This window comes from Triticum urartu, chromosome 3 (assembly GCF_003073215.2).
Source record: "Triticum urartu cultivar G1812 chromosome 3, Tu2.1, whole genome shotgun sequence".
NCBI lineage: Eukaryota > Viridiplantae > Streptophyta > Magnoliopsida > Poales > Poaceae > Triticum > Triticum urartu.
This window is the reverse complement of record NC_053024.1, coordinates 632371211-632389515: the sequence shown is the minus strand read 5'-3', so window position 1 is coordinate 632389515 and position 18305 is coordinate 632371211.

Genomic DNA, 18305 nt, shown 5'->3' with positions numbered 1-18305 from the left:
TCGGTCTCCAGCCGGACTGCGCCAGGCCTGGTGACTCGCATTACCCGATAAGGGTCTTCCCACTTCGGCGTCAACTTGTTGGAATTCTTGGACGACTGAACGCGCTGAAGAACAAGGTCGCCTTCCTCAAGGTTTTGGGCATGAACCTTGCGGCTATGTTAGCGGCGCAAGGCTTGCTGGTAGCGTGCCGCTCTCACAGCCGCCCGAAGACGATCTTCCTCAAGGAGCGTCGCGTCATCTTGGTGCAACGGCTCTTGCTCAAGCTCATCATAAGCGAACACTCGAGGTGACACGTATATGAGTTCCATGGGGAGAACTGCTTCTGCCCCGTATACCAGGGCAAAAGGTGTCTGGTCGGTGGCTCGATTTGGCGTTGTTCTGATCGACCAAAGAACTGCCAGCAACTCATCAATCCAGCGCCTTCCACTCTTGTGCAGCTTTTCAAAGGTCTTCGTTCTCAGGCCTCACAACACTTTAGCATTTGCCCTCTCCGCTTGGCCGTTGCTCTGTGGATGTGCCACGGAAGCGAAACAGACCATGCTACCGAGGTCTTGGATGTACTGCATGAAGGTGTGGCTTGTGAACTGCGTGCCGTTGTCGGTGATGACTCTGTTTGGCACACCAAAACGGCAGATTAGTCCTTTGAAGAACATGACGGCTGACTGAGCAGTCACCTTCCTCACTGCTTCCACTTCCGGCCACTTTGTGAACTTGTCGGTTGCAACGTACAAGTACTCAAAGCCCCCGACAGCGCGGGGGAAAGGGCCCAGTATGTCGAGCCCCCAGACCGAGAAAGGCCAGGAGAGAGGAATGGTTTGAAGGGCTTGAGCTGGCTGATGAAGCTTCTTTGAATGTAACTGGCACGCTTCACACTTGGTTACTAGTGCCGTCGCATCCTGGAGGGCGATGGGCCAGAAGAAACCTTGCCGGAATGCCTTCCCGGCAAGGGCCCTTGACCCTATGTGGGAGCCACATATGCCGCCATGTATCTCCGCCAACAGCTCCAGTCCTTCCTCCCGGGGGATGCACTTGAGTTTCACACCGTTTGGCCTCCTCCGGTACAGGACGTCATCGATGAACTGGTACAGGGTGGACCAACGGGCTACTTTCTCTGCTTCTTCCTGCTCCTCAGGAAGCTCCCTGTTAGGAGGAAGTGGACGGTATTTTGTGCCCATGCCGGAGCCTGGGTCTCGACGGCAAGGACCAAAGGCATTTCTTCCGCCATGAGAGCGGATGTCTCTACGGCCAGGGCTTGACGCCCTGTCGGAGCCAGTCGCTCTTGGGCAGGCTCAGCGTCCACGGCAGCACCCTTGCCGGTAGCCCCAGGTGCTCGGTAGGAAAGTACTTGCCGGGACCTGATTTCCTCCGCTTGTCCTGCCCCGCTGATGGTTTGACAGATGGTTGAGTTAACCGGAGCAAAAAGGTACCTGGTTCCACAGGTAGCTTGAATGCGGCACGCTTTGACAGGTAATCGGCGATGTGTTCTCCGCTCGGGGGACGTGCTCTGCCTGGATACCGTCAAAGCGTTCCTCCAGCTTTCTCACCTCATCTATGTAGGCTTCCATCAATGGGCTCTGATAATCCTTGTTGACCTGCTTAACAACGAGTTGAGAGTTGCCCCTGACGATGAGCTTCTTAACCCCGAGGTCTGCCGCGATCCTGAGACAGGCAAGCAATCCCTTGTACTCGGCGGTGTTGTTGGTTGACATCTCCCTGGGGAAGTGCATCTGGATCACGTACTTGAGGTGTTCTCCGGTGGGTGCGACGAGTAGCACACCGGCACTGGTGCCTTGCAGCAAGAAATCCCCATCCACTCGTGGTCTGCTTCCTTGTCGGGGAGAGTGGTCTCCTGGATTTCTTCGTCAGGCGTCGAGGTCCATTCTATGATGAATTCTGCCAAGACTCTGCTCTAAATTGTTGAGGTACTTTCAAACTTTAAACCGAAACTTGACAGCTCCAAGGCCCATTCCACAATCCTTCCAGTTGCGTCCGGGTTGTGCAGTATCCGTTGCAACGGGAGGTGGGTGACGACAGTGATCTCGTGGGCCTGGAAGTAGTGATGCAGCTTCCTCGAGGCCATAAGGAGGTCGAAGAGCAATTTTTGCACGCCGGAATACCTCGACCTAGCCCCCTACAAGAGGGAGCTGACAAAGTAAAACGGGTGCTGCATCATCTTCTTCTTTGGCACCACTTCACTCGACTGCGCGGGCATTGCCTTGGCGGCACCCGACTCCGTTGGGGGCCATGCCTTGTCGGCACCAGGCCCTGCCGGGGGAATCTTTGGCTTGCCATCCGCTGGTTCTGCCACCATTGCCGCCTCCTCGTCGACATCCCTCTGTGCGACCAGTGCGGCGCTGACCACTTGATTCGTCGCCGCCAGATACAGCAGCAACGGCTCTTGTGGTTTAGGCGCAACCAGTATATGCGTGAAGGAAAGGTATTTCTTCAGATCCTGCAGTGCTGCCTTGGCTTCTGATGTCCACTCTATTGGGCCTGCCTTCTTCAAGATTTTGAAGAAGGGAAGGGCGCGCTTGGTGGACTTGGAGATGAACCGGCTCATGGCGGCAACGCAGCCGGTGAGCCGACACACATCCTTGATCCGCTTGGGCACCTCGATCTGCTCAATAGCCTTGATCTTCTCTGGGTTTGCCTCGATCCCATGCTGCGACACAAAGAATCCGAGAAGCTTGCCAGACGGAACACCGAAGACGCACTTCTCAGGGTTCAGCTTGAGGTTGATCTTGCGCAGGTTATCAAATGTCTCTTCCAGATCTTGCACACGAGTTGGCCCGTCCTTGGTTTTGACCACTATGTCATCCATGTAGGCCTCCATATTTCTATGGAGCTGAGGTTCAAAACCAATTTGGACTGCTCTTGCAAACGTTGAGCCTGCACTCTTCAACCCGAAAGGCATCCATAAAAAGCAATACGTACCACATGGGGTGATGAATGTCTTCTTCTCTTCATCCTCTCTTGTCATGAAGATTTGGTGGTAGCCTGAGTTGGCATCGAGGAATGATAACAGATCACACCCGGCTGTGGAGTCAACAATCTGGTCGATGCGCGGCAACGGGAAGGGGTCCTTAGGGAAAGCCTTATTAATATCTGTGTAGTCAATACACAGCCTCCACGTTCCATTCGCCTTGTGCACCACTACTGGATTGGCCAACCACGTCGGGTGGAGCACCCCTCTCACCAAACCTGCCGCTTCCAACTTCCTGATCTCCTTTGTAATGAACTTCTGCCTTTCCAGAGCCTGCTTTCTGACCTTCGTCTTGACGGGCCGCGCGTGGGGGCAGACAGCTAAGTGGTGCTCAATCACCTCCCTGGGAACACCGGGGATCTCAGACGCTTGCCATACAAACACGTCGACATTTGCCCGCGGGAACGTGACGAGCGCGCCTTCCTATTTGCTGTCGAGGGTGGAGCCTATGATGAAGGCTCCTCCCATGCCATCCTCCCCGACAGACACCTTCTTGGTCTGTGGCAGCTCGGCTCTGGATCTCTTGCTCTTGTCGGTAGAGCTCTCTGGCACGTCCTCAAAGGTAGCACAACACTCCGATGAGGTGCGCTTTCCGGAGTGGGTGCGAGAGGTCTTGCCGGGCTCCTTTTTCCCTCTCGGGTCGTCAGCGGCAGGAGCAGGTGCCTTGACGGCAGCTGCTGCAGCTGCTTCCCGGTAGAGTTGGTCGGCGCAGATCAACGCATCCTTCTTATCGGAGGGGACGGAGATGATGGTCAATGGCCTGGGCATCTTTAGCATGTAGTAGGCATAGTGTGACGCCGCCATGAACTTGGCCAATGCCGGGCGGTCGAGGATCCCGTTGTAGGGCAAGGGGATCTCGGCGACGTCAAAGACGATTCTCTCCGTCCTGTAGTTCAACTCTCCTCCAAATGTCACGGGCAGCGTGACCTTTCCCTTCGGCTGGCTCCTCCCCAGATTGACCCCTTGAAACGTGCTCGTTTCCTCGAGGTCTCCATCAGGGATTTGCAACCTTTTGATCATGACATGCGAGATCAGGTTCAGGCCGGCCCCGCCATCAACCAACATCTTGTTCACCCTGAGGTTGCGTATTGTTGGCGAGACCAACAATGGCAAACACCCGACCGTGGTAGTGCGGTCAGGGTGGTCCTCAGCGTCAAAGATGAGGGGCGTGCTGGACCACTTCAGCGGCTTCTAAGCGTCGAACGACGGCTCTGCTGCTGTAATCTCACGCGCCCACTGGTTGAGCTGGCGGTGAGAGGTATGCAGCGAGGCGCCGCCATCGACGCACATGGCCTCCGTAGCCTTCTGGAACCCTTGCTCACCAGACTCGTCGTCCTCATCGTGATCGTCATCTTCTTGTTTCTTGTTGCAGCCCCGGGCTGGCCTTTCTTGTTGGTTATCCTTGCCGGGGCGGCCTCCTTGGCCACCACGCTTCTTGCCGGATCCCACAGCACCGTCCTGGTCCTTCTCCTTGTCCCGCCTTTCGTACTCAACCTTTTGCTTCTCAGCAAGCAACTCAACTTGTTGGCAGTTCTGGAGGTCATGGCCCTTGGTGCAGTGGATCTTGCAGTATTGCTTGCCGGAGCTTCCTGGCTTGTCGGTAGCCGCCAGGGCCCGACAGGCGGCGCACCCGACAATCTCCTTGCCGGGGGCGTCTGCCATGACCTTCTTGCCGGCACCGGTATCGTCAGATCCCTCAACGGCAAGCACGGCCTTGCCTTTGCATTTCCTGTTGCGACGCCGGCTCTTCTTCGTCGGGGTGGCGGCGTCTTCATCAGTAGAGTCGGTTTCTGTACCGGCGTCTTCGCCGGGGTACTTCCTTCCCTCTTCAGCCCGGGTGCACCTATCGGCCAGAACGTAGAGCTCGGCCACATCCTTAACCTTGGCCATCGCCAGCTCCTCGCGCATCTTGCGATTGCGTACGTTCTAGTGGAACGCGCTAATCACAGCGGCGGGATGAGCGTCGGGGATGTTGTACTCCACCCGGCTGAATCTCTGGATGTACTTGCGCAGGGTCTCCCCTTCCTTCTAGGGAATGATATGCAGATCACTGGCCTGGCCATGAGCTTGGTGGCCTCCTGTGAAGGTGCCAACGAACTCATGGCACAGATCTGACCAGGAAGAAATGGAATCCACCGGCAAGTGCATCAACCAAGACATCACATTGGGCTTGAGCGCCAGCGGGAAATAGTTGGCAAGCACCTTGTCGTCGCGAGCCCCAGCGGCCTGCATCGCGATAGTGTAGATGCTGAGGAACTCGGACGGGTGGGTCTTGCCGGTGTACTTCTCGCCAATGTCGGGCTTGAACGTGCGGTGGGACGACCACTAGAACTGCCTCAGCTCATGGGTAAAAGCCGGACAGCCCATCTCGTAAGGTAGGCCGCCGGGGCCCCCCGGTGCCGGGTGGTCCATAGAGGGTCCCGCCCGCTTGTCCGACTGGCGGTGTGTTTCACACCGGCGCTCGACGGTGGTTCGAGCGTCTTCGTGAGCTCGCTCTCGAAGGACCTGGCGCTGGTCGTGGAGGGTCCGCGGGTCGGACGACGCTATGGAGATGTTATCACATGCGCCGTTGCAACGGGCTGACGCCCGCAGCGGCTGGCGAGGAGGAGGAGAGTGCACCGTGGCCACAACTCCCTCGGTCCTCCTAGCGCCAGCATATGGTGGCTCGGTGGAGCGCCGGCCCGAGAGCCCCGCCAGTCACGGATCGTCTTTGTTTGCGACAGCGACGAGGCTCCGGATGGTGGCCCTCCACTCATCGAGCTTCTCCGCAGCAGGAGGGAAGTCGAGGAGCAGCTGTGCACGCGCCAAAGCTTCCGCTGGCATGCGCGGCGGGGACAGCTGTGTGGATCGCGGCGCGCTTCGACTTCTAACTACGTTAGAAGGAGCTCCGTCACGACCAAGTGGCTGCGCGCCATTTTCGCCAGCGCTTCGGCGAGCGTGTTGAACCCCCTCATCTTGCCGATGACGCACAAGGCTCTTCCCACGGTGGTGCCCAGGGTCACCATCGTGGTGACGCTGCTCGGCGCGCACACCATGGGAAGAACGCGCGGTGGTCGCCAGTGTAGGCGTCCTGGAGGTCTCCGCGCCACCCAAAGTTGGCACAACGACACCCCTGGAGGGCCCTGCACCGCCTACATGGGGCCCAGCTCCGTCCTTGGATCCGGCGACGTGTGGCTGGTCGTCTGGCGCGCGAACGACGCCGCTCGCGAGGCTCCGACTGCCCGGGTGATGCTGGTGCTCGTGGGCCGCGGCCCAGTTCCTGTCTGCGACCGGTCCGCTGCTCGTCCGCACTGGCACGGGTTGTTAGGCTCCCAACGAATCGACCGCCATGGCCGTCCTCTTCTTAGGGGCCATGGCAACGAAGAACTGCTAGGCTAACTACTAGACAAGATTCTCACAATTGCAGCCCCTACCTGGCGCACCAAGGATGTCGGTGTGGAACGACACCTATGGGATCACAAGAATCCCTACTACGGTTGCCGGGGCGCAAGGTTGCGAGGAGGGCAGGGCTAGTAGATAGCACAAGGATCGTTTACCCAGGTTCGTGTTGGAAATATGCCCTAGAGGCAATAATAAATTGATTATTATTATATTTTCTTGTTCATGATAATCGTTTATTATCCATGCTACAATTGTATTGATGGGAAACTCAAATACATGTGTGGATACATAGACAACACCATGTCCCTAGTGAGCCTCTAGTTGACTAGCTCGTTGATCAATAGATGGTTATGGTTTCCTAACCATGGACATTGGATGTCGTTGATAACGGGATCACATCATTAGGAGAATGATGTGATGGACAAGACCCAATCCTAAGCCTAGCACAAAGATCGTGTAGTTCGTATGCTAAAGCTTTTCTAATGTCAAGTATCATTTCCTTAGACCATGAGATTGTGCAAGTCCCGGATACCGTAGGAATGCTTTGGGTGTATCAAACGTCACAACGTAACTGGGTGACTATAAAGGTGCATTACAGGTATCTCCGAAAGTGTCTGTTGGGTTGGCACGAATCAAGACTGGGATTTGTCACTCCGTGTAAGCGGAGAGGTATCTCTGGGCCCACTCGGTAGGACATCATCATATGCGCAATGTGACCAAGGAGTTGATCACGGGATGATGTGTTACGGAACGAGTAAAGAGACTTGCCGGTAACGAGATTGAACTAGGTATTGGATACCGACGATCGAATCTCGGGCAAGTAACATACCGCTAGGCAAAGGGAATTGTATACGGGATTGATTAAGTCCTTGACATCGTGGTTCATCCGATGAGATCATCGTGGAACATGTGGGAGCCATCATGGGTATCCAGATCCCGCTGTTGGTTATTGACCGGAGAGTCGTCTCGGTCATGTCTGCATGTCTCCCGAACCCGTAGGGTCTACACACTTAAGGTTCGGTGACGCTAGGGTTATAGAGATATTAGTATGCGGTAACCCGAAAGTTGTTCGGAGTCCCAGATGAGATCCCGGACGTCACGAGGAGTTTCGGAATGGTCCGGAGGTAAAGAATTATATATAGGAAGTGCTATTTCGGCCATCGGGACAAGTTTCGGGGTCACCGGTATTGTACCGGGACCACCGGAAGGGTCCCGGGGGTCCACCGGGTGGGGCCACCTGCCCCGGGGGGCCACATGGGCTGTAGGGGGTGTGCCTTGGCCTATATGGGCCAAGGGCACCAGCCCCAAGAGGCCCATGCGCCAGGAGAAGAGAAAAAGGGGAGAGTCCTAAAGGGGGAAGGCACCTCCGAGGTGCCTTGGGGAGGATGGACTCCTTCCCCCCCTTGGCCGCACCCTTCCTTGGAGGAAGGGGCAAGGGCTGCGCCTCCCCCTCTCCCTTGGCCCTATATATAGTGGGGGAAAGGAGGAGCAAACCAATCTAAGGCCTGGCGCCTCCCTCTCCCTCCCGTGACACATCTTCCTCCTCCCGCAGCGCTTAGCGAAGCCCTGTTGGAATCCCGCTACTTCCACCACGCCGTCGTGCTGCTGGATCTCCATCAACCTCTCCCTCCTCCTTGCTGGATCAAGGCATGGGAGACGTCTCCGTTCCGTACGTGTGTTGAACGCGGAGGTGCCCTCCGTTCGGCGCTAGGATCATCGGTGATTTGAATCACGACGAGTACGACTCCATCAACCCCGTTCACTTGAACGCTTCCGCTTAGCGATCTAAAAGGGTATGTAGATGCACTCTCCTTCCCCTCGTTGCTGGTTTCTCCATAGATAGATCTTGGTGACACGTAGGAAAATTTAGAATTTATGCTATGTTCCCCAACAGTGGTATCAGAGCTAGGTCTATTGCGTAGATTCTATGCACGAGTAGAACACAAAGTAGTTGTGGGCGTTGATTTTGTTCAGTATGCTTGCCGTTACTAGTCTTATCTTGATTCTGTGGTATTGTGGGATGAAGCGGCCCGGACCAACCTTACACGTACTCTTACGTGAGACCGGTTCCACCGACAAACATGCACTAGTTGCATAAGGTGGCTGGCGGGTGTCTGTCTCTCCCACTTTAGTCGGATCGGATTCGATGAAAAGGGTCCTTATGAAGGGTAAATAGCAATTGGCATATCACGTTGTGGTTTTGCGTAGGTAAGAAACGTTCTTGCTAGAAACCCATAGCAACCACGTAAAACATGCAAACAACAATTAGAGGACGTCTAACTTGTTTTTGCAGGGTATGCTATGTGATGTGATATGGCCAAAAGGATGTGATGAATGATATATGTGATGTATGAGATTGATCATGTTCGTGTAAGATGATCATGGAGCCCCAAGATGGAGATCAAAGGAGCTATATGATATTGGCCATATCATGTCACTATTATTTGATTGCATGTGATGTTTATCATGTTCATACATCTTATTTGCTTAGAACGATGGTAGTAAATAAGATGATCCCTCATTAAAATTTCAAGAAGTGTTCTCCCCTAATTGTGCACCGTTGCTACAGTTCGTCGTTTCGAAGCACCACGTGATGATCGGGTGTGATAGATCCTGACGTTCACATACAACGGGTGTAAGACAGTTTTACACAGCAAAAACACTTAGGGTTAACTTGACGAGCCTAGCATGTGCATAGACATGGCCTCGGAACACAGAAGACCGAAAGGTCGAGCATGAGTCGTATGGTAGATACGATCAACATGAAGATGTTCACCGACGTTGGCTAGTCCGTCTCACGTGATGATCGGACACGGCCTAGTTGACTCGGATCATGTAATCACTTAGATGACTAGAGGGATGTCTATCTAAGTGGGAGTTCATAAGATGAACTTAATTATCCTGAACATAGTCAAAAGGATTTTGCAAATTATGTCGCATCTCACGCTTTAGTTCTACTGTTTAGATATGTTCCTAGAGAAAAAATTAGTTGAAAGTTGATAGTAGCAATTATGCGGACTAGGTCCGTAAACTGAGGATTGTCCTCATTGCTTCATAGAAGGCTTATGTCCTTAATGCACCGCTCAGTGTGTTGAACCTCGAACGTTGTCTGTGGATGTTGCGAACATCTGACATACACATTTTGATAACTACGTGATAGTTCAGTTAAACGGTTTAGAATTGAGGCACCAAAGATGTTTTGAAACGTCACGAAACATATGAGATGTTTCGAGGGCTGAAATAGGGATTTCAGGCTCGTGCCCACGTCAAGAGGTATAAGACCTCCGACGATTTTCTTAGCCTACAAACTAAGGAGAAAAGCTCAATTGTTGAGCTTGTGCTCAGATTGTCTGAGTACAACAATCATTTGAATCGAGTGGGAGTTGATCTTCCAGATGAGATAGTGATGTTTCTCTGAAGACATTACCACCAAGCTGCTAGAGCTTCGTGATGAACTATAATATATCAGGGACATATATGATGATCCTTGAGATATTCGCGATGTTTGACACCACAAAAGTAGAAATCAAGAAGGAGCATCAATTGTTGATGGTTGGTGAAACCACTAGTTTCAAGAAGGGCAAGGGCAAAAGGGATACTTCATGAAACGGCAATTCAGCTGCTGCTCTAGTGAAGAAACCCAAGGTTGAACCCAAACCCGAGACTAAGTGCTTCTGTAATAAGGGGAAAAACCACTGGAGCAGAATTACCCTAGATACTTGGTAGATTAGAAGGCTGGCAAGGTCGATAGAAGTATATTGGATATACATTGTGTTGATGTGTACTTTACTAGTACTCCTAGTAGCACCAGGGTATTAGATACCGGTTCGGTTGCTAAGTGTTAGTAACTCGAAATAAAAGCTACGGAATAAACGGAGACTAGCTAAAGGTGAGCTGACGATATGTGTTGGAAGTGTTTCCAATGTTGATATGATCAAGCATCGCACGCTCCCTCTACCATCGAGATTGGTGTTTGCGTTGAGCATAGACGTGATTGGATTATGTCTACCGCAATACGGTTATTCATTTAAGGAGAATAATGGTTACTCTGTTTATTTGAATAATACCTTCAATGGTCTTGCACCTATAATGAATGGTTTATTGAATCTCGATCATAGTGATACACATGTTCATGCCAAAAGATAGTAATGATAGTACCACCTACTTGTGGCACTGCCACGTAAGTCATATCGGTATAAAACGCATGAAGAAGCTCCATGTTGATGGATTTTTGGGCTCACTCATTTTTGAAAAGTTTGAGACATGCGAACCATGTCTATTGGTGTATATGCATGAAGAAACTCCATGCAAATGGACCGTTTGGACTCACTTGATTTTGAATCACTTGAGACATGCAAATCATACCACATGGGCAAGATGACTGAAAGCCTCGGTTTCAGTAAAATGGAACTAGAAAGCAAATTGTTGGAAGTAATACATTTTGATGTGTGCAGTCCAATGAGTGCTGAGGCATGTAGTGGATATCGTTATGTTCTTTCTTCACAGATGATTTGAGTAGATGTTGAGTACATTTACTTGATGAATCACGAATCTGAATTATTGAAAGGTTCAAGTAATTTCAGTGTGAAGTTGGAAGATCGTCGTGATAAGAGGATAAAAATATTTATGATATGATCATAGAGATGAATATCTGAATTACGAGTTTGGCACAGAATTAAGACATTGTGGAAATTGTTTCACAACTGATACAGCCTGGAACACCATAGTGTGATGGTGTGTCCGAACATCATAACTGCACCCTATTGGATATGATGCATACCATGATGTCTCTTATCGAATTACCACAATAGTTTATGGGTTAGGCATTAGAGACAACCACATTCACTTTAAATAGGGTACCAAGTAATTCCGATGAGATGACACCGTATGAACTATGGTTTAGAGAAACCTAAGCTGTCATTTCTTAAAAGTTTGGGGCTGCGACGCTTATGTGAAAAAGTTTCAGGCCAATAAGCTCGAACCCAAAGCGGATAAATGCATCTTCATAGGACACCCAAAACAGTTGGGTATACCTCCTGTCTCAGATCCGAAAGCAATAAGGGATTGTTTCTAGAATCGGGTCCTTTCTCGAGGAAAAGTTTCTCTCGAAAGAATTGAGTGGGAGGATGGTGGAGACTTGATGAGGTTATTAAACCGTTACTTCAACTAGTGTATAGCAGGGCACAAAGAGTTGTTCCTGTGGCACCTACACCAATTGAAGTGGAAGCTTATGATATTGATCATGGGACTTCAGATCAAGTCACTACCAAACATCGTAGGATGACAAGGATGCGTACTACTTCAGAGTGGTACGTAACCCTGTCTTGGAAGTCATGTTGCTAGACAACAATGAACCTACGAGCTATGGAGAAGCGATGGTGGGCCTGGATTCCGATAAATGGCTTGAGGCCATATAATCCGAGAGAGGATCCATGTATGAAAACAAAGTGTAGACTTTGGCGGAACGGCTCGATGGTCGTAAGGCTATTGAGTGCAGATGGATTTTAAAAGGAAGACGGACAATGATGGTAAATGTCACCATTAAGAAAGCTCGACTTGTCGTTAAGATGTTTTCCGACAAGTTCAAGGAGTTGACTACGATGAGACTTTCTCACTCGTAGCGATGCTAAGAGTCTGTTGGAATTATATTAGCGATTACTGCATTATTTATGAAATCTTGCAGATAGGATGTCAAAACATTGTTTCCTCGACGATTTTCTTGAGGAAAGGTTGTATGTGATACAACCGGAAGGTTTTGTCAATCCTGAAAAGATGCTAATAAGTATGCAAAGCTCCAGCAATCCTTCTAAGGACTGGAGTAAGCATCTCGGAGTTGGAATGTATGCTTTGATAAGATGATCAAAGATTTTGGGTTTATACAAAGTTTATGAGAAACTGGTATTTCCAAAGAAGTGAGTGGGAGCACTATAGAATTTCTGATAAGTATATGTTGACATATTGTTGATCAGAAATGACGTAGAATTTTTGGAAAGCATATAGGGTTATTTGGAAAGTGTTTTTCAATGGAAAGCCTGGATTAAGCTACTTGAGCATTGAGCATCAAGATCTATAAGGATAGATCAAAACGCTTAAATGGTACTTTCAAATGAGCACATGCCTTGACATGATCTTGAAGGTGTTCAAGATGGATCAGTCGAAGAAGGAGTTCTTGCCTGAGTTGTAAGGTATGAAGTTAAAGACTTAAAGCTCGACCACGGCAGAATAGAGAGAAAAAGACGAAGGTCATCCCCTATGCTTAAGACATAGGCTCTACAGTATGCTATGCTGTGTACCGCACCTGAAGCGTGCCTTGCCATGAGTCAGTCAAGGGGTACAAGAGTGATCCAAGAATGGATCACAGGACAGTGATCAAAGTTATCCTTAGTAACTAGTGGACTAAGGAATTTTCTCGATTATGGAGGTGGTAAAAGAGTTCGTCGTAAAGGGTTACGTCAATGCAAGCTTAACACCTATCCGGATAGCTCCGATAGAGATACCGGATACGTATAATGGAGCAACAATTTAGAATAACTCCAAGTAGAACAGTTATTTGGAATAGCTCCAAATAGAGCGTGGTAGCTACATCTAGGAGATGACATAGAGATTTGTAAAGCACACACGGATCTGAAAGGTTTGGACCCGTTGACTAAAACCTCTCTCACAAGCAACATGATCAAACCTAAAACTCATTGAGTGTTAATCACATAGTGATGTGAACTAGACTACTGACTCTAGTAAACTCTTGGGTGTTAGTCACATGGCGATGTGAACTAGATTATTGACTCTAGTGCAAGTGGGAGACTGTTGGAAATATGCCCTAGAGGCAATAATAAATTGATTATTATTATATTTCCTTGTTCATGATAATCGTTTATTATCCATGCTATAATTGTATTGATGGGAAACTCAAATACATGTGTGGATACATAGACAACACCATGTCCCTAGTGAGCCTCTAGTTGACTAGCTCGTTGATCAATAGATGGTTATGGTTTCCTAACCATGGACATTGGATGTCGTTGATAACGGGATCACATCATTAGGAGAATGATGTGATGGACAAGACCCAATCCTAAGCCTAGCACAAAGATCGTGTAGTTCGTATGCTAAAGCTTTTCTAATGTCAAGTATCATTTCCTTAGACCATGAGATTGTGCAACTCCCGGATACCGTAGGAATGCTTTGGGTGTATCAAAAGTCACAACGTAACTGGGTGACTATAAAGGTGCATTACAGGTATCTCCGAAAGTGTCTGTTGGGTTGGCACGAATCAAGACTGGGATTTGTCACTCCGTGTAAGCGGAGAGGTATCTCTGGGCCCACTCGGTAGGACATCATCATATGCGCAATGTGACCAAGGAGTTGATCACGGGATGATGTGTTAACGGAACGAGTAAAGAGACTTGCCGGTAACGAGATTGAACTAGGTATTGGATACCGACGATCGAATCTCGGGCAAGTAACATACCGCTAGACAAAGGGAATTGTATACGGGATTGATTAAGTCCTTGACATCATGGTTCATCCGATGAGATCATCGTGGAACATGTGGGAGCCATCATGGGTATCCAGATCCCGCTGTTGGTTATTGACCGGAGAGTCGTCTCGGTCATGTCTGCATGTCTCCCGAACCCGTAGGGTCTACACACTTAAGGTTCGGTGACGCTAGGGTTATAGAGATATTAGTATGCGGTAACCCGAAAGTTTTTCGGAGTCCCAGATGATATCCCGGACATCACGAGGAGTTTCGGAATGGTGCGGAGGTAAAGAATTATATATAGGAAGTGCTATTTCGGCCATCGGGACAAGTTTCGGGGTCACCGGTATTGTACCGGGACCACCGGAAGGGTCCCGGGGGTCCACCGGGTGGGGCCACCTGTCCCGGGGGGCCACATGGGCTGTAGGGGGTGTGCCTTGGCCTATATGGGCCAAGGGCACCAGCCCCAAGAGGCCCATGCGCCAAGAGAAGAGAAAAAGGGGAGAATCCTAAAGGGGGAAGGCACCTCCGAGGTGCCTTGGGGAGGATGGACTCCTTCCCCCCCTTGGCCGCACCCTTCCTTGGAGGAAGGGGCAAGGGCTGCGCCTCCCCCTCTCCCTTGGCCCTATATATAGTGAGGAAAAGGAGGAGCAAACCAATCTAAGGCCTGGCGCCTCCCTCTCCCTCCCGTGACACATCTTCCTCCTCCCGCAGCGCTTAGCGAAGCCCTGTTGGAATCCCGCTACTTCCACCACGCCGTCGTGCTGCTGGATCTCCATCAACCTCTCCCTCCTCCTTGCTGGATAAAGGCATGGGAGACGTCTCCTTTCCGTACGTGTGTTGAACGCGGAGGTGCCGTCCGTTCGGCGCTAGGATCATCGGTGATTTGAATCACGACGAGTACGACTCCATAAACCCCGTTCACTTGAACGCTTCCGCTTAGCGATCTACAAGGGTATGTAGATGCACTCTCCTTCCCCTCGTTGCTGGTTTCTCCATAGATAGATCTTTGTGACACGTAGGAAAATTTTGAATTTATGCTACGTTCCCCAACAGTTCGGGCCGCGAGGATGCGTAAAACCCTAGTCCTGCTTTGGTGGGTGTATTTTTGAGAGTTCTTGGGCTCTCGAACTAGCTGTGGTCAGCGTGTGGTTCGAAAGAGCCGAATCCCTCTCCTCGTCGCCTCGGGCCTCCTTTTATAGGAAAAAGGGGTTGCCAAAGTGGCACACAGGAGGTGGAAAGGTCTACAGTGGCATGAGGTTATCCCTCGTATTACAGGACAAGATGCATTTAATGCATCGCTTAGGTGTCCTCTTGCTTTATCGGGGACGGGGGCGAGGCCCATCCCATCCGTCGCCGCTCCTCCTTGCTTCGACACGCGCCTCGGCCAGGGATGCGTGCGGTGCCATATAGGTAGGCAGGCAGCTGAGTTGGCGCGGTGGTGGAGCCATCACGAAGATCTGCATGCTGCCACGCATGCGCTTGATGAGTTGGCCTGGGAGCTACATGTTGCCACGTAGGTGCCCGCCCAGCTGGTTGGGCTGGCAGCTGCATGTGAACGGCAGTGGAAGCTTGGTTGACGTGGGCTTGGCGTTAGCCTTGCCGACGTCTTTGGCGAGGGCCTTGCCGGGTGACCCGGCAAGGGTCTCGCCGTGGCGCATTATCATCCCCGGCACGGATCTTGCCGGGGGTCTGGTGGCCTTCCTTGGCAAGGATCTTGCCGAGAATCATCGTCTTCCAATCTGATCTTGAATATGTCTTCACAAAGATCTACATGCCACCACAGGGGTGCCTTCCCGAGCCCTGGCCCCACGCTGATGATGGCACTGGGGGCCGTGGGCTCAAGGGTGGCTCGCTCTGTTGGTGTGGGGCGAGCTGTCCCGGCAAGAGTCTTGCCGGGGCAGCTGAGGCCACCCGGCAAGGGTCTTGCCAGGGGAACTTGCTTCGTCCCTCTGCTCTTTGTGGTCTTGGCCTTGGCGTTGCTTTGATTGTCTTGGGCTTCGATCTTACCTTGGCTCACCTCCCTCGTTCTGCTTGGTAAGGCCGTGTGCGCAGCTCTGACTGCCCGTGCACAGAAAAAGGGGTACAAAGATGCACCCCTATTTTTGTACACCGAGACTAGTTGTCTCCTCATTCATAACATAACCTTCCGGTATCTTAGGCAATTCATATCTAGGAAAACTAGATCTAATAGGTGTTTCAAAATTTTCAGTTTCAAGCTCTTCATCAGTTTCAGCATTCTCAAAAGTTTTAGTTCTAGCAATTTGTTCATCAAGAAATTCACCTAGTGGCACATTATCATCAAGCAAGGTACTAGCATCATCATGAGTATCATTCATAGCAGAAAGTAGCATCATCAATAACTTGCAACATATCAAGATTGATAGCATGTGGTGGTGTTGCAAGTTTACTTATCACAGAAGGTGAATCAAGTGCAGAGCTAGAAGGAAATTCCTTACCTCCCCTCATCTTAGAGGAAAAAAATTTGTCTTAGCATCCTTCAGATTCTTCATAGTGATAATTTGATAATAATCTCAAGTGAATCAACAAATATAGCTATGCTCCCCGGCAACGGCGCCAGAAAAAGGTCTTGATAACCCACAAGTATAGGGTATTGCAACAGTTTTCGAGGGTAGAGTATTCAACCCAAATTTATTGATTCGACACAAGAGGAGCCAAAGAATATTTGCAAGTATTAGCAGCTGAGTTGTCAATTCAACCACACCTGGAGATTAATTATCTGTAGCGAAGTGATCAGTAGCAAAGTAGTATGATAGTTTTGATAGTAGTAGCAACAACAATAGTAATGGTAACAGTGATAGCAATGATTTTGTAGCAAGTGCAACAGTAACAATAGCAGTAGTAACTTAGCAAGAAGGACATGAGAGAAATTTATAGGCATTGGATTGGTGAATTCGTTGGATGTTATTCATCATATAACAGTCATAACCTAGAGCGATACAGCACTAGCTCCAGTTCATAAATATAATTTAGGCACGTATTCCATAAATAGTCATACGTGCTTATGGAAAGAACTTGTATGACATCTTTTGTCCTACCTTCCCATGGCAGCGGGGTCCTATTGGAAACTAAGGGATATTAAGGCCTCCTTTTAATAGAGAACCAGAACAAAGCATTAACACATGGTGAATACATGAACTGCTCAAACTACGGTCATCACCGGGAAGTGTCCCGACTTCTGTCACTCCGGGGTTGCCGGATCATAACACGTAGTAGGTGACTATAACTTGCAAGATCAGATCTAGAACATAGATATAATGGTGATAACATAAACGGTTTAGATCTGAAATCATGGCACCCAGGTCCAAAGTGACAAGCATTAAGCATGGCAAAGTCATAGCAACATCAATCTCAGAACATAATGGATACTAGGGATCAAGCCCAAACAAAACTAACTCGATTACATGATGAATCTCATCCAAATCCTCACCGACTAGCGAGCCTACGAAGGAATTAATCATTCCCGGTGGGGAGCATCATGGAATTGGCGATGGAGAAGGGTTGGTGATGACAAAGATCGAAGATCCCCTTCTCCGGAGCCCCGAACAGACTCCAGATCTCGCCTACCGATGAAGAACAGGAGGTGGCGGCGGCTCCGTCTCGTGAAACGTGATAATTCTTTCTCCCCGATTTTTTCTCCGAATATGTGATTTTATAGTATCAGGGTTGAAGTCCGCGGAGCCACCAGGTGGGGACAACCCACCTGGGCGCGCTTGGATGGGGTGCCCTGGTGGGTTGTGCCCACCCAGGTGCCCCCTCCGGTGGTTCTTGGCTCCAAAAATTCTCTTTTATTGTATTAAAAATCCTCGCAAAGTTTCATGCCAATCCGAGAAATTTTATTTCTACACAGAAACAATACCATGGTAGTTCTGCTGAAACAGCGTCAGTCTGGGTTAGTTTCATTCAAATCATGCAAATTAGAGTCCGAAACAATAGGAAAACTGTTAGGAAAAGTAGATATGACAGAGACGTATCAATTGTCATACTGCTTTGCATGATCATGTAGTTGGCATGGTATTTTTGGCAAGGCCACCGTTCATATTTTTTATACATGTCACTCTTGATCATTGCACATCCCGGTACACCGCCGGAGGCATTCATATAGAGTCATATCCTTGTTCTAGTATCGAGTTGTAATTCTTGAGTTATAAGTGAATAAATGTGTGATGATCATCTTTAGTAGAGCATTGTCCCATGTGAGGAAAGGATGATGGAAGCTATGATCCCCTCACAAGTTGCGGTAAGTCTCCTGACTTTAGAAAAAATAAAAGAGGCCAAAAGAAGCCCACCAAAAAAATTAGAGAAAAGAAAGAAGGGGCAATGCTACTATCCTTTTTTCCACACTTGTGCTTCGAAGTAGCACCATGATGTTCATGATAGAGAGTCTCCTATGTTGTCACTTTCATATACTAGTGGGAATTTTTCATTATAGAACTTGGCTTG